Source organism: Lepidochelys kempii, chromosome 14 (assembly GCF_965140285.1).
Source record: "Lepidochelys kempii isolate rLepKem1 chromosome 14, rLepKem1.hap1, whole genome shotgun sequence".
NCBI classification, from domain to species: domain Eukaryota; kingdom Metazoa; phylum Chordata; order Testudines; family Cheloniidae; genus Lepidochelys; species Lepidochelys kempii.
The window spans coordinates 11,133,280-11,149,315 of NC_136393.1; positions in this window are offsets into that span (position 1 = coordinate 11,133,280).

A 16,036-nucleotide genomic window follows, 5' to 3' on the forward strand; every position below is an offset into this window, starting at 1 on the left:
GGCAAGCATCGAAATTTGGATCTGACTTTGGATCCAGACTTCTGAGGTGGAAGAGTGTTCTGATCTCATGTTCTGGTTCATATAACATTCTCTTTGGGAAAAATTTTCAAAAGCACTTAAGTCTCTTAATCAACAGGAGTTAGACTCAGAAGCCACTTAAGTGCTCTTGAAAATTTTACCCTTGATCTATATGCTGTGCACACCCACCCACCCACCCCTACACACAGTGTGAACATGCTGCAATCAACATACTGAAAATCTATTAAAATTCAGAAACAACAGTTATGGAGAATTATGTTTCAAAGTCTCTTTGTTTAATGCAGACCAAGACCTTCAAGTATGAATACTGAAAAAATATTTTTCAACCACCAGCTCAATAGCAAATCATAATAACTAAACCCTATGAGGGAATATCATTGACCTTTCCTAGTACCTCGTTTGCTTTGCCTGGGGATGTTTAATGTCTTGATGCAATCAGTCATTTTGGGCTATTTCTAGTTTGGCAAGTCTTTTGTAATTCCACCTGTCTTATGAAAACAGTTAATATTTAATACCTAGTCATCAGTAGAGTCGATCTGCCATCCCTTGTGATATTGTCTCGATTTCAGCTACATTTTTAAATCACACATTTTTCCAGAATGACTGATTGTATTTTTTTTAAAGCTAGCAAACCTTGCTACTTTGCCATTTGCTTTATGAGAGGGAACTTAGTGTGTGGATGGTGTGTTTTTTGGTTTTGGACAAGCACATGGAAGTTTTGTAGTTTTTCAGAACAACTTTCCCAGGAAGATCAGAGTCACGGTGCCACATTTCAGTCATATATTCTATGTTATGGACCCGTATTTCACATCTAAACAGCAGAGTTTAAATTCTGCCCTCACTGCTACTATTTCAGCAGTGCCTAAAGGAATTGTGGTTCAGATGCCCTATGTTCCCATTCTCCTTTATGGGCCAGTCTCCCTGGCTTGACTACATTGTCCATGATGCACAGTGATCTCTCCCTTTGGCTGAGCTGTTGCAGTGCATCATGGGAGTTACATAACCAGATTGCACCACAGGAGTTACGTAACTAGACTGCGCCATGGGAGTTGTATTCTGGCCAGGGAGCCCAATTCAAAAGTGGGCATGAGGTATCTGCGAAGATTAATGTTGAACCACCCTAAAAAGAAACATTTTTATTTTGATTTTCATGATAGAAACTAGAAAAAAAATCAGCAACAATCAACATTTTCCCCATGGAAAATTTCATTATTTTGGAAATCACATTTACACTTGAAAAACATTTTGACAGAAAATTCCCAATCAGCTTTAGTGTAGAACCAAATCATTAATATAAAGGAAACTAATGCATAACCATCAGATTATTTTATACTTTCTATACATACTGTATGCTACTGGTTTATCCCTTATAATGCTTGCTATGTAGATAGCCTGGTCTTGTTTATTTCTTTTCCAATTTTTCCTGTACCATATTGCTAAAGACATAACTGATTAAGCAGGAGCAAGAGAACTTGTTTGAATGAGTCCTGGACCAGCAAAGACCTGTTCTCATATTATATAGGAGAAGAATAGATTCTTCTCCTAAGGTAGATTTTATCTTGCCCTGTTCTCATTAGCATTTTATAGACAGTTTGGTTATGACTTTTTTTTTGGCAGGATATGACTCTTGCAAAGGCATTGACAGGTGACACATCACTAATTCAAATGCTACTTTCAGCAAATACATTATGAAAGCTAGAGGGACACTGCTACAGAAATACCTGCAGAAAATATACACCAGATTTTAAAACTGTCTCACCTACAGCAGGAGAGAAATGCTTGACAAGGGAGAGAATGTAGTTTTGATTCATATTTCAATTCAAAGTGAAAACAAATAATATTTGTAAGGGATGCAAACATCTTGTGCAGAACTACAGCTCCGTATGACCGGGAATTTTTAATCCCAGAGTAATAAAAGCAAGGTCCTCGGCTCTTCACTATTTGACTTTGGGCAACTCATTGAATCTCTCAAGTTAACATGGTTCTAGTCAGTTTTGCTGATGGTATTCAATGGTGGTTGGTGAAACTGACAGGAATTATGTCAATTTCAGTCCACAGCTGCCAGAGCTTCCAGGGTCCCAGGTTCCATGGCAGGCTGCCAGGGATCCGGGGAACCTGGAAACCTGGGTCCTCGGTAGCCCTCATGGAGGGCTGAAAGGGAGGCAGGATGCCCTGGGAGTGCCAGCTCCCAAGCTCTATGGTCTGTGCTTAGCAGGCTGCTGAGCAGCCAGGTGGGCAAGCTGGCAGGAAACCAGTTTTGAAATCTGCCAGTGGTCCAGCAGAAGGGGGTCACTGTGACACTGCACTCCATATTCTTCACAATGATATTATGATGTGTTATGCCATAATTCTGATGTATTTTATGCAAGGTAAGGCATGAGAGAGGTCGTTGGAAAGGTTACGATTTGCTGATTATGATTATTCTATTTGTATGCCTGTATCATTTTTGTATCCAAAGTTATGAATATTGACTATGTATCTATTTCACGTGTAGCTATTCCTGGAAAACGCCCACTAGGCAAAAGGCTCTCAGTCTAGATGGCTGGCTGGGAAGGGCCCATTCAAGTTAATGAGCCCTTAGAGAGAACAATAGACCATAGGAGAAGCTTATCGCCCATCTTGGGAGCCTTCCTGAGGACAGCCTCAGAGTAATGGCTGCTGTGACATTACAGAGACATGTGACCAGTGTGATGAAGTGGGACTGTTCTTAATATTTTCTCTGAATACTGAGTGGGTGCCTCAGTTTCCCCAATGCATTTCTTAAGTGTCTAGGTGGTGGGATAAGAGTGTGTGATTGTTGCAGAGCCCTAGAGGGCCAGTGTGATGGTGTCTGTACAGAGAATGGCCGACAGTCTGTCTCCTGGCAACTGATGGCCTGGGCCCCTCCTCTACAAAGGTGCCAATCGAAGGTGTTGGAGAACAAAGAGATCAGGTGGCCTCCTGGCTTGGAAAAGAGACAAAGGCCAGAGGAGGGCCTGGAGAGTTTCAGTTTGGAGCTGGCTGGGGAAATGAAGGGAGGCCCAGATGGGGGCCTGTTCTCTGTACCTACAAGCTGTGTTTTAGACCATGTTCCTGTCGTCTAATAAACCTTCTGTTTTACTGGCTGGCTGAGAGTCACATCTGACTACGGAATTGGGGTGCAGGGCCCTCTGGCTTCCCCAGGAGCCCTGCCTGTGTGGACTTGCTGGTGTGGAAAGGGATGCTGAATGCTCCGAGGTCAGCCCCAGGAAGGTTGAAGCTGTGTAAGCTTCATGCCCTGGAGACAGTATGCTCACGGAGAGGAGCCATGCTCCCCCAGAGTCCTGACTGGCTTCATATGGAGTAGTTCCAGAGCATCACCTCGTGACTTCGGGACAACCAGTTCACCTGGTGCTGGACTCCATCTTGGGATGTCAATATTTTTCCACTGACTGGAGTGGGAGCCAAGCTTTGAAACAAAGGGTTCCTGCCACATGCAAAAAGCTATATAAGCCAGGTGAGTGACAACACTGTGGTTCTTCACTGACTCCCCACCCAAGAAGACTCGTGGAAACACCTAAGGAACAAAGACTGAACTGGGACCCAGGCTAAAGGGGGAACCCATCACAGTCATAATCAAGCCATTCCTATGATACAGTTCAATTTTGATAAACTGGCAAATTCCAACAAAACATTTCTTCCAGCCAGCTCTACTCATTTCTTCATCTATATTTTTATTTTTTTAAGGACTGACAGTGGACTCTGTGCTCTACAAGACACAAAAGAAGAATATAGTCCCTGATATGATGAGCTTGCAATCAAAATATGCTGTGGAATGCAGGCAATTACCTTTACTTACCTCACAGACAGTATTGCGAGACAAAAGTAGGGGTTCCCAAACCCTTTGGCCTCTCAGCTGGAAGGCACTATACAAGAGCGAAGGAATTAATGTTCTACTTCAATAGCAAGTACTGGTGGGGATTCAGTTCAGCACTCTTTCTTCCCGGGACATTTAATAGTCGTGGTAACACAAGAACAATTTCTTGTTTTTTCCCTTTGGAGTATTGGGACATTCCCCCAAATATTATCCCCTAAACTCTTAAAATGGCTTTGCCCAGGAACACTGAGATAAGATAAGAACAGTACATGCTGACTACTAAAGAGTATTTTGTGCAGGTTTGTTGGTGAAACATTAGAAACTGTGTTATCCTACACAGTTGCCAACTTTCACGCGGTAAATAAGCACCTGGACTTTCACAATAATCCAAAAATCAAGCTAATCCCATTTCAAAACAGGGACAAAACAAGCCAGTCCCTAAGAACCCCAACACTCTATGGCTCGATCCCCCCGGCGTGCAGTCTGGGACTGTGGTGGGCCCGCTGCGCACCCTTGACTCTCTCCCCCGCCTTGCCCCTGCTTGCCCCCCACCTTGCCCCTGCTTGCTGGGAGCTGATCAAAAAAAAAAGAAGCAACAAGCTACAAGCCAAACAAGCTACAAGCCAACAAACAAGCCAACAAGCAACTAGCAACAAGCCAATTAAGCCAAAAACAAGCCCAATTTCTGCGTTGTTGGGTTTTATTTGTTTTGCGGGTTTGGCATGTCTGTTATCCTGCTGAGCAGTGCCTCCTCTTCCTTCCGTTTTATTAAATATAGGCTACCAAGTATACCAGGTACCTGTATAACCAAGAAAAGGCATGTCTGATTCATAATCAACTATGATATTTAGTACCACAGTTACTTACCAGGACCTTGGTAAAAAAACTGCTGGATCTAACTTACACACACTTACTTAGTGTAGGTTCTCGAGCAAGGAGAAGACAGCTGGAACTCTTGAAGAATCTGATGCTGGCTTGCTGTGATCCCAAGAAAGTCACTTACTTCTCTATAGCTTAGTTTGCTTATCTGTACAATGAGATAATGCTTCTGATCTACCTCGCAGTCATGTTGTGAGACTTCTTGGAGATCTTTGGATGAGAAGTGCTTTGAAACTGACAGATTTGGGAGCCTACAATATCTGCCTGATACTGTAGTTATTTCCATTATGAAGCCTCTCATATTGTTTTCACCTCTTTTATGGCCTATTTCATAGCCTGTTCTGATGAGCTGGCATTGTCTAATACCTCTTTTATTGCTCTAAAGTTTCATGTCTCCCCCTCAGTACTGCTGTCTTATTTCTTCCTCACAAACTGCTTGTGAATTGCCTTGGCAGATAAGTCAGCCAACTGATAAATACTCTCAGAATAAGGTTTATGGTTCACTGGACATCAGCTCATGCTGTCAGAGCTGATAACCTTCAGTTGGGAAAGTTAACAACAATTTCACAATTGCAATCATTGACCTACTGTACTGTATGTGTTACAGTTTTATAGAGTGCAGCCAGAATGTTCAGCCTGGCAGAGATAAGTTGAGACATTGTAGTGAAATTTCATCCAAGATGACTACTGGCTATGAAATCTGAGTAACCAAGTCAATGCAACATATCACATCGGAGAATAAAACCCCTTATTTCCAAGTAAGCCAACAAGTGTTGCAGAACAGTGTAGTTTAATGGATGGGGCATTGGAATGGGATTCACAGAACCTGGATTCTATTTCCAGCTCTGCCTGTTGCCCCTTTTCCCTTCCCACCCTTTGTCTGACTTGTCTATTTAGATGGCAAGTTTAGAAGACAAGATAGGGTCTATCTCTCACTATACTTTTATATACTTTCACCATACTTTTGCCAACAGAGATTTCTGATCTGTATCTCATTTCTATGATAAATGATTTAAAAATGTAGTCATCTCAAAGCCATTTGGCTGTGCATGTAACTGCCCCATGGAAACTCACCCTTACTATGGTTACATTTGTCCCACTCCTTACAACTCTTGGTTACACCTGCCTGTCTTGTTTTAATTAGACTGTAAGTATTTAGGGGCAAGAGCTGCACTCCGTTTTTGTACAGTACCTAGCATAATGGGGCCCTGATCCTCTGGGAGTCCTCTAGATGCCATGGAAATAATAATGTCAGCTTCAAAGATTAAGAAAATTAGTAGAGCTGGTTGAAAATTTGCCAGAGGAACATTTTTCTGTTGGAGAATGCTCATTTGTCAAAATAGAAACTTCTGGTTGGAAGGTGTCCGTTCCAATAAAATTTCATTTTGAAACCATTATTTTGTCAAAAAGGGCATTTAGGTAAGGTCAGAAAGTTCTGTTTTGATATTTTCGGAATGGAACATTTACATTTTTCATTTCAGTTCGGTTTGAAATTTTTGAAATTTTATACTATTAAAAAAGTCAAAATCTGAATGAAATTTTTGATTTTCTCCAAATGAAACGTTGCAATGGATTCAAAACAAAATTTTCAAAAATGTTGTTGTGCAGGAAATTAAGAAATTCTTTGCTTTTCATTCCAAAGTGGAACAAAAACAAATTTAGAAATCATAACATTTCCAGCAAACCTGAAATTCTGGTTCTCTAGAAATTAGAAAGGAGACAAAGATGCTTGGGGACAGGAGAGGGATTCCTAATCTGAGACCGTCTGTGTTATTTGGACATAATTCACCGCGTTACGGTAGTTCCACTGGCTTGAAGCAAGACGTGCCGCACATTAACCCTTCATTACCAAGGGCAACTGCCACTCTCTGCGGTGCAGGGATTTTATGATGTTAAACCCAAGCTACTTCAGACTTCAGTAATGACACATGCCCTTTGGAATACCTTGGGAAGCATGTGGTGTATAGAGTTTTCTCAGCATCCTCTCTATACCATTCACTGGAGCCAGAGTAGTGGATGGAAAAGGGGAAAAACCCATAAATGTTAATGCAGGCTAAGGCTATATCAACATTTGCCCATTTTCTCTGCAGAGTCGAGGACAATGAGTAATCTCTGCCCTTCCCCCAATTTCTGCCACATTCTCCTGCTGCCCATAGTGTGCACACACAGCCTTATGAAGGGCTCTCTTTATGGGACGAGGGAGTGGGTGGGTGGATGAGGAGGAGAATACAGTGCCATGGAAGTGGCTTAACACCGTCTTCACAGTGTAAAGGGAGATCTGCACAAGAAGGGAAGTTTTCCAGCCCCTGATCAGGCCCTATTTTTGTTCTCATGGCCAGAGTAATGGTCCCATTGGTCTCCTTGTATCTCTGGGTCTTTCATCTTTAGCCCATTTTCTTGCTGCAAGATTTCCTTCCACTGAGCATCTTTTTAAACTTTCCTTTTCCAGGATCTCTGGTTTCACTGCCTGACCCACATCAGCACTCTTAGCAGGCTCTCCAAGAGGGATCAAGAACTTGAACATCTTCCTCCTCTTTCTCCCCTCATGGCTGCTAATAGAGTTATCAGGTGAAACGTGTAAAACCTGTTTCACAAAGCAGTGCCCCTGCGTGTGCCCTTCTGCAGGGGGTCTATGTATCTCTATGTATTGAGCTAGTGGTTGGAAAGATGTGATGAGCCAATGTTACTAACCTCGACCTCCACCCCCAAGAGGAGAAGGCGGGTGGTGGTGGTCGGGGACTCTCTCCTCCGGGGGACTGAGTCATCTATCTGCCGCCCTGACCGGGAAAACCGAGAAGTCTGCTGCTTGCCAGGGGCTAAGATTCGTGATGTGACGGAGAGACTGCCGAGACTCATCAAGCCCTCGGATCGCTACCCCTTCCTGCTTCTTCACGTGGGCACCAATGATACTGCCAAGAATGACCTTGAGCGGATCACTGCAGACTATGTGGCTCTAGGAAGAAGAATAAAGGAGTTGGAGGTACAAGTGGTGTTCTCGTCCATCCTCCCCGTGGAAGGAAAAGGCCTAGGTAGGGAGCGTCGAATCGTGGAAGTCAACGAATGGCTACGTAGGTGGTGTCGGAGAGAAGGCTTTGGTTTCTTTGACCATGGGATGGTGTTCCATGAAGGAGGAGTGCTGGGCAGAGACGGGCTCCATCTTACAAAGAGAGGGAAGAGCATCTTTGCCAGCAGGCTGGCTAACCTAGTGAGGAGGGCTTTAAACTAGGTTCACCGGGGGAAGGAGACCAAAGCCCTGAGGTAAGTGGGAAAGCGGGATACCGGGAGGAAGCACAGGCAGGAATGTCTGTGAGGGGAGAACCCCCAACCTCAGGACAGCGCATCTCATGCCTTCCAACCAGCGGAGTCTCCTTCTGCTTTCTCGCCCCAGACATATCATCTGGTCCACTCTCCGCAACGATACCTGTGGAGAGAACATGAAAGCGGTTAGTTACCTGTGTCTGTGTTACTGGAACCCGGACATTCCGCTTACCTCTTCTGGAGGTCACATGTTGCCAAGCTTCTTCACTGGCCTCTTGGCTCCTCTGTGCAACCTGCTCTATATCTGTAGAGCTTTGTGCCCCTAGAAGCCTATCCTGAGTTTCGTCCAGGAAATCCTCAGTTTCCCGTATTGAACGCAGGGTTGTTATCTGTTGCTCCAGACCTTCAATCTTCTCTTCCAATATGGAGACCAGCTTGCACTTTGTACAGACAAAGTCGTTTCTGTCCTGTGGAAGAAAGACAAACATGGCACATCCAGTGCAGGTCACAACAGCTGAACCCCCCCCTTCCATATCACCTTCCTACTACAAGCTTCCTCAGAGCAGTTTGCAAGACGTAAGCCTCACTGGGCTCCCTCCAGGCGAACTCCCAGGCAAACTCCTGCTGTGAGCTGCTCTGCTGTCCCCGCTGCTCTGGCTATTTTTAAACAGCCAGGCTTCCCTGTCGCAAACAAACAGACACCCTACTGCCCGCCCCCTGCAGGCTAGCAGCCAATCAGACACTCACTCAGGCTCTCACACTGCCCCCCCAGCAAACACACGCTCGGATACTTCCTCAGCAAGCAAACAAACACAGACTCGGATACTTACCAGTCCCAGGCAAACTCCTGCTGTGAGCTGCTCTGCTGTCCCCGCTGCTCAGCTATCACATCGAAGCTGGGCTACAACACAAACCCAACCCCAAGCTGTCCTTTACATTTACAGGAGATCTGCACAGATAAGTCCCTCCAAATAGTTGACTATTTAAGTGCAGCAGGAGAAAAATCAAGTTGGAAACATCTTGAAAAGTTGAGAATTCGAAGCTGAAATGAACCATCTCTTGATTCCATAATGAAGACCAGCAGCATTATGATTCCATAATGAAGACCAGCATTTGATTTCAGATCAACTTGCTTCAATCCATCATGCTTTCCCTCTCTCCACATCCCCAGGAGGCTGTTCTGTTAGCAGGCTGTATTGACAACTTGGGTTTAGGTTTGAACGAAGCCAGTTTTTATAGCAGCACATGCACGGGGATGCTGCCTAGTCACAGTGTGAATCTCACTAACCTGCTTATCAGCTGTGACAAACAATTTATATTTAAAAAAATTTGTAAATGACTAAATCAGTGGGGGCTCTAAGTAACGTACCACTTAGAGGAGAAGAGCTGGAGCAAATGATTTTGTTCCCATGACTCGTTAGAAGGGCTGATCATGATCTTTGTGGGTTGGAACTTTTCCATTTCTTAATTAAAAAAAAACACAAAGAAGATTTAACTGAATCGTACCACAACCTGACCAACATTTTATTTCTGCCTCCAGTCTTAGTGCTTATAAAAGATGCTCTGATGTTTTAACCACATAAGAGCAAATCTCAGTGTGGGAATATTCGGAAAGTGCTGAATTTATTATTGGTATAACAGTAGCCGCTAGAAACGCCTAGCTGCCCAATTATGCTAGGTGTTCTGCAAAGTAAAAGATCATTTGTCTCAAAGATCCTACAGTCTAAATAGAGATTAAGCTTGGAGGACGTAAGAGAGGCATAAAGTGATGACCTTCACACACTGTTCAATGGCAGGGCCAGGAATAGAACTCAATCTCAGCCCAGTGCCCTACCCACTGGATCGTGCTACCTCTTGCTAGATGTTAAGTGAAGATCAAAGGCAGAGGCTAGGGCAGTGGCCTCAAGGGCTGCAGCTAAAATGTTGTGACAAAGTAATGATGAATTGGGCTGATGAAGGCATGGCAAAGGAGGTGTGTGCTACATTCTCTGAATACTATCTGTATGACTTGTGCTCAGTGGATAAAGTTCACCCCCATGCAGACATACCACACAAGGCTCTGTGCACCACTTACTCCCTATTTAAAATGTATCCTGCTCTGGAAAATAACTGTGCAAAAGAGGCATTGGGGAATCACAAGTTGATCATTTTTCATTAACTCCATACCAAATGGGGCCAGTTCACAAGTAAAAAAGACGTTTTGAAATTGAAAAGTTTCCCCCCCGCCCCCCCCAATTCTCAGCGCTGCAAGCTCAACCCACAATCTGAGAATCAAGATTCTTGTAAGGTTCTACAGAGTATGTCCTCATAATTACACCTGTACAGTTCCATTGCTTTCAGATTATGCCTGTTGCCTTTAATGGATTTGCACAGGTTTAAGTGATTGGAACACAGTAAATGTCTCTCTCATTCTCCCACCCACCCAACACAAAACAAAGCCTATATTTAGAAACAGACCAATTGCCACATCTTTAAATCAGGACCTATAATGCAATCACACAAACACAGCTACTATCCATAAAATAATAAACCTCCTCTATGGGCAGGGAGTGATGGGGGAAAGCCTTTTAACTTATCTCATCAGTTTGTTTTGCTTTGCCTTCTCAGAGCCTGCTTCCCTGAAGTGACCTTCTGGCTGCAGGACTCCATGGAAACAGAAAGCACAGACCACAGCAATGATATATTTCTATTGTCTGGGACATGGAGAACAGTGCTATGGGGTGGACAGTAAGCCATCACTGTGGATAGAAAATGGGAACTTATTTTCATGACTTTGGAATCAGGTTGCACTTTCATAAGTTCATAGTGCACACTGACAACAAAAGCAGTTTACCCCCCTGGGAACCTGATAGACCCAAGTTGGGTCTATTCTCTCCTGAAAGCCTCCAGTGAAAGTTGGAACAGGGCTTTACCCCTTATCATCTGGGCCCACCCAGAACCAACTTCTCTTAGATTCCCTTGTTCATCTTATTCCTGCAAATGAATGAGTTGCAGAGTTTTCTTTGGGGGGGACTCAGTTCCTGTCTCCTTGACAGCAGATTGATTGCATAGCCCTTTCCATGTTATTGGAATTAACAGAATCTCTCGGAGAAAGCTCACTGCTCCGTCACAGGCAGAACAAGCATGGCCATTTTCCAGAAAACAAACTTGTGCAACATAAATAATTGACAATTTCTTTCAAAGAATATGAACATCTTCCTAACTGCACAGCCTTATGAGGATAGGTCTGACCAGAGAAGATCAGATTTAAACCAGAATGAAATAGTATGATATTATAACAGCATCAGTTACACTGAGCTTGAACATGCCTTTATGGATTCTCTAAGAACTGAATCCTGCATCCTTGGGTGTGGAGGGACCTGCCTGCCATAAAACTTCTGTTGCCCTCCCACATGGGTAAAAGTGGGGAGAGTGACAGGATTTTGGGAGTCCATACATCCCCTACACACCATGGAGGCCAGTTCTCTGCACCCTCTGAGTGCACCCCATCATTCCCCCCACAGGCTGACAGTTACTTGTCCAAAGGGTTTGGTGTAACCTTAAGACTAAATGATGAACAGATTAAAAACCAATAAGAAGGATCTATTTGTGAATTATTTGTTCTGCAAAAGAGGGGCTAACTTTAGATCTATAGCTCTGCTCACTGTACAGATGGGCAAAGAAAAGCACAGAAAGTATAAATAACTTTTCAAAGTCCCCACAAAAGTCTGAAGTACACTGTGAGCTTAGACTAGCATTCCTGCCACTCAGTCCTCTGGTCCAACTACCTGTCAGTGTCTTTGCCAGCTTGACTAACTTTCCACTGCTTTCACACCTTCACATGGGGCCTGCAATAGCTCTTTCTCCTTACACTGGTTTTTACGTATCACCTGCTTTACTAAGTGATTATTCTGTTGACAAGCGAGTATAAAACAACCATCTAAAGCATGAAGATGGAAGAGCATGGAAAATGTATGTGTTTAGAATGCATTTAGTGTGGTGTCTCTTCATTCCTTTAACAGACTGGCTGGTCATACCTGTAACTTGGGGAGAGTTTAGTGCCCAACCAATTAATTCACTTGATACATCTGCTAAACCATCACATCTGCCATTTTGATTCGGAAAATTCTTTTCAGTAAGATCTTTGAGCTCTTACCAGACATTACTTCAAAGGGGTTCACTGCACATTACTTCTGTAGAGAGCATCCAAGCAAGCAAGCAAGCAGTAAATGTATTCTTCTAATTGGTTTGGTAAATGGGGCTTTGTGCAGAATTTGTTTAATCAAGCACCACCAGAATTGCAAAGGCCTTTCAACTTTTTATTCAGAAGATGATGAATCCATGATTTTCTGTCTTCCGAAAGGGAATACAAAACCATGGGCTGATCTGTTTGGATTTATCTACAGTGGCTCAGAGGTTTGTCCTGGCTGCCATCTTGCTAATGTTGTGAGTATTCAAGACTGCTCATCTCATAAGCGATGCAAATGGGAACCCAACCTGCTGTCTCAATGGGTAGATGGTACAATTTTCTTTGACAGGAATGTTGGCAAGGTGTCCAGCTCCCAAATTTAATCTGATTAACTTTTTTATTTTTATTATAACGTCCATCAGCTATTGACAAATCTATTGGCCTTCCAAATTAAGGACTAAAATAAAATACCAGTTCCTCTAATGGACGATATAGGGTGCAGGCCTTATCTTACTGTCCCTTTGCCCTCCCGCAACAATTCCTTTCTTGATCACAGGCCAAACATTGAAATATACAATAAATTCTTAATTAGAGGACTATCCTGATTAATCATGAAAGGCTAGATGGTAGCATTGTGATTCTTGGTTAGAAGCTTTTAGTCATACTCCCCTTGAACATAGAACATTTTGTTTTGTTTTGTTAAGAAGATGCAGTGATTCAAATCTTCAAGAGTGTGAGAGTGCATTCCATACGTTGCTGCTTTAGGCAGAACTGGCCCCACCTGTTTAGAATTAACCCGCCCAAGTACCTCATCACGTTCACAAACATCAGATGACTTATTTTGTCATGGTCCAATCCTCTTTTCCTTCTCCAACACTGAGCCCAATTTTTAATTTAGCTGTTGCCAGGCATAGCTGCCATTCTTACCTAACGCTGGTACCACTTTTAGATTCAGCTCAGGATGGAAGCCTGCTAGTTGCTTTCCTGACACACATCACTTATGGTGACATACACAAATCCTTCCAGAGTCCAGGGAGACCTGATCTTAGGCTGCACTGAAATAATGTATAGAGAATCACTTAGAGCTGATTGAGAAAGGGATTGAATTGAACCCCAAAAGGGCATTTAGAATTCACAAGCAATGAATTCTGTGCTGAATTCTTTTGAACAAATATGCCTTTCCCTAGCAGAAACCACGGGCTCAGCCCACATCTGCTGCCTTCAGTATTTCTATTCATAGCTTGTACAATTGGGAAATGCAGAAAATCTTGTTTACATGGCCAGAGGCTAAGATAAGGTCAGTTACTCAGCTAGAAACATCCAGACCTTGGAAATGCTCTTATTCTTCCTATTATTGTTTCAATGTTCCACTTTTCTTGTGGTATTAAATCCCACTCTGTCTACTGCTCTGGGAGCGATCGGTCAGGATGGAGGAAGTTGTCTATCACAATGGCAGCCCTAGGTGGGAGGTGTTCCCGCCTTCAGAGGTACCCAGGCAGGGTCCAGCTTTGGCTACTCTTACTCACGGAGTAAGTCACCACTCAGCATGGCAAAAGATAGCCGAATCTGGTTCATTATTAGCCAAGCATTTTGCATCTGTCCCTCATGATCTCTCTTCCTAATTGTGATAAATCCTTCTGAAATTAGCTTTATCGTACCAATGCCTTAGACATTCCCTCTTCCTGTTTCCCCTCCCGGGTAGACAATTCTCCTTCAGTGTTAGGAATTACTATTTAATAACTCAGCTATGTAACTAACATTGGGACCATGTGCATGTTAATATTAAGATAAACAGATCCCTTTCCAGAAATACCATGAAATTTACGGAGGAACATTATGTCAACAATAGCGACAGAACCATGGAGAGGATATTTTCCTTCATGCTGCTGCATGTAGGGGAGATATCTTGGCTCAAGTACACTTTGTAATTTAAGAAAAGGATTATGAGTCCAAGCAACAGCAGTACCAAGCAATTAATGAAATTGCTCTTTTGGGAGGGCTCAGTGTACTCTCTTAAATATGTTGAAAATTACCCACAATTCCTGAAGGGCTCTACGTGGAACAAAAGCCAGAATTAAACTCTGAACTTAATATAATAATGTGGAATAAATCTTGAGGCTGCTAGTCTGCAAGTTCCCTCTACTTCTTGCTTTAAGTTATCATTCTACCTGCAGCATACATCTCTCTACTGCTGCACGACTCACCAGGGTATTATGGATATAACATTTCATTTTAATATTTTATTTCTGCTAATATTTATTTCAAATGTAATATGTTCGAATATCACCACCTCCCCCGGTGATGGAAGACAAGGCAGAACTGGGCTGTAGAAAATACATAATCCCATTCAAAGTAACCAAGTAAAGCTGTGAACCAGCCTTTGTGTCGTTCCAAGCAACAACGGCTCATGTCACTGGCCTACACATCTCAGGAAGAGGGGACAGATCTAAATCAGTGGCTCAAGCTTTCCAGACTACTGTACCTCTTTCAGCAGCCTCATTTATCTTGCATACCCCAACTTTCACCTCACTTAAAATCTTCTTGCTTACAAAATCAGACATATAAATACAGAAGTGTCACAGCACAATAGTACCAAAAAATTGCATGTGTTCATTTTTACCATATAATTATAAAATAAATCAACTGGAATATAAATATTGTACTTACATTGCAGTGTATAGTATATAGAGCTGTATAAAAAAATCATTGCATGAAATTTTAGTTTATATGGACTTCACTAGTGCTTTTTATGTAGCTTGCAAAACTAGGCAAATATCTAAATGAGTTGATGTACCCCCTGGAAGACCACTGTGCACCCCCAGGGATACATGTACCCCTGGTTGAGAACCACTGATACAAAGAATCTCTTCTCGGGGAACACTGAGGCAACAGCCACAGTTCTGCAGCATCATCCCAACTCTCTGGAGAACTGCTTCAGTGGTGTTTGAGGAGGGAATGGAGCAAAAACCAGCTGCTTCCCCTAGCTAAGCTTGTAGATTTTGATTCCAGAATCTGATCAAGAGTTGATGCTGTGCTGGGCCCACCATTCCTCCCCAGAGGCTGTTCCTGAGCAATTGCAGGGGGAGTCAACCATGAGCAGCATAACTCCTGTTGACACTGTGCTGTCTGGTGATTTACACAGTTACAGAGAAAAGGAGTACTTGTGGCACCTTAGAGACTAACCAATTTATTTGAGCATGAGCTTTCGTGAGCTACAGCTCACTTCATCGGATGCATACCGTGGAAACTGCAGTAGACATTATATACACACAGAGACCATGAAACAATACCTCCTCCCACCCCACTGTCCTGCTGGTAATAGCTTATCTGAAGTGATCATCAAGTTGGGCCATTTCCAGCACAAATCCAGGTTTTCTCACCCTCTGCCCCTCCCCCCCCACAAACTCACTCTCCTGCTGGTAATAGCCCATCCAAAGTGACCACTCTCTTCACAATGTGTATGATAATCAAGTTGGGCCATTTCCTGCACAAATCCAGGTTCTTTCACCCCCTCACCCCCCTCCAAAAACCACACACACAAACTCAATCTCCTGCTGGTAATAGCTTATTCAAAGTGACCACTCTCCCTACAATGTGCATGATAATCAAGGTGGGCCATTTCCAGCATAAATCCAGGTTTTCTCACCCCCCCACCCCCATACACACACAAACTCACTCTCCTGCTGGTAATAGCTCATCCAAAGTGACCACTCTCCCTACAATGTTACAGTTACAGAGGTGGACAACGCAAGCACTTAAATATTACCTTATAACACGGGCTACAGACATTATAGGTGAGATTAGTGCAGGTAGCATCTTACAAGCATTCAGTAACATCTAAACACAAAGCACATTTT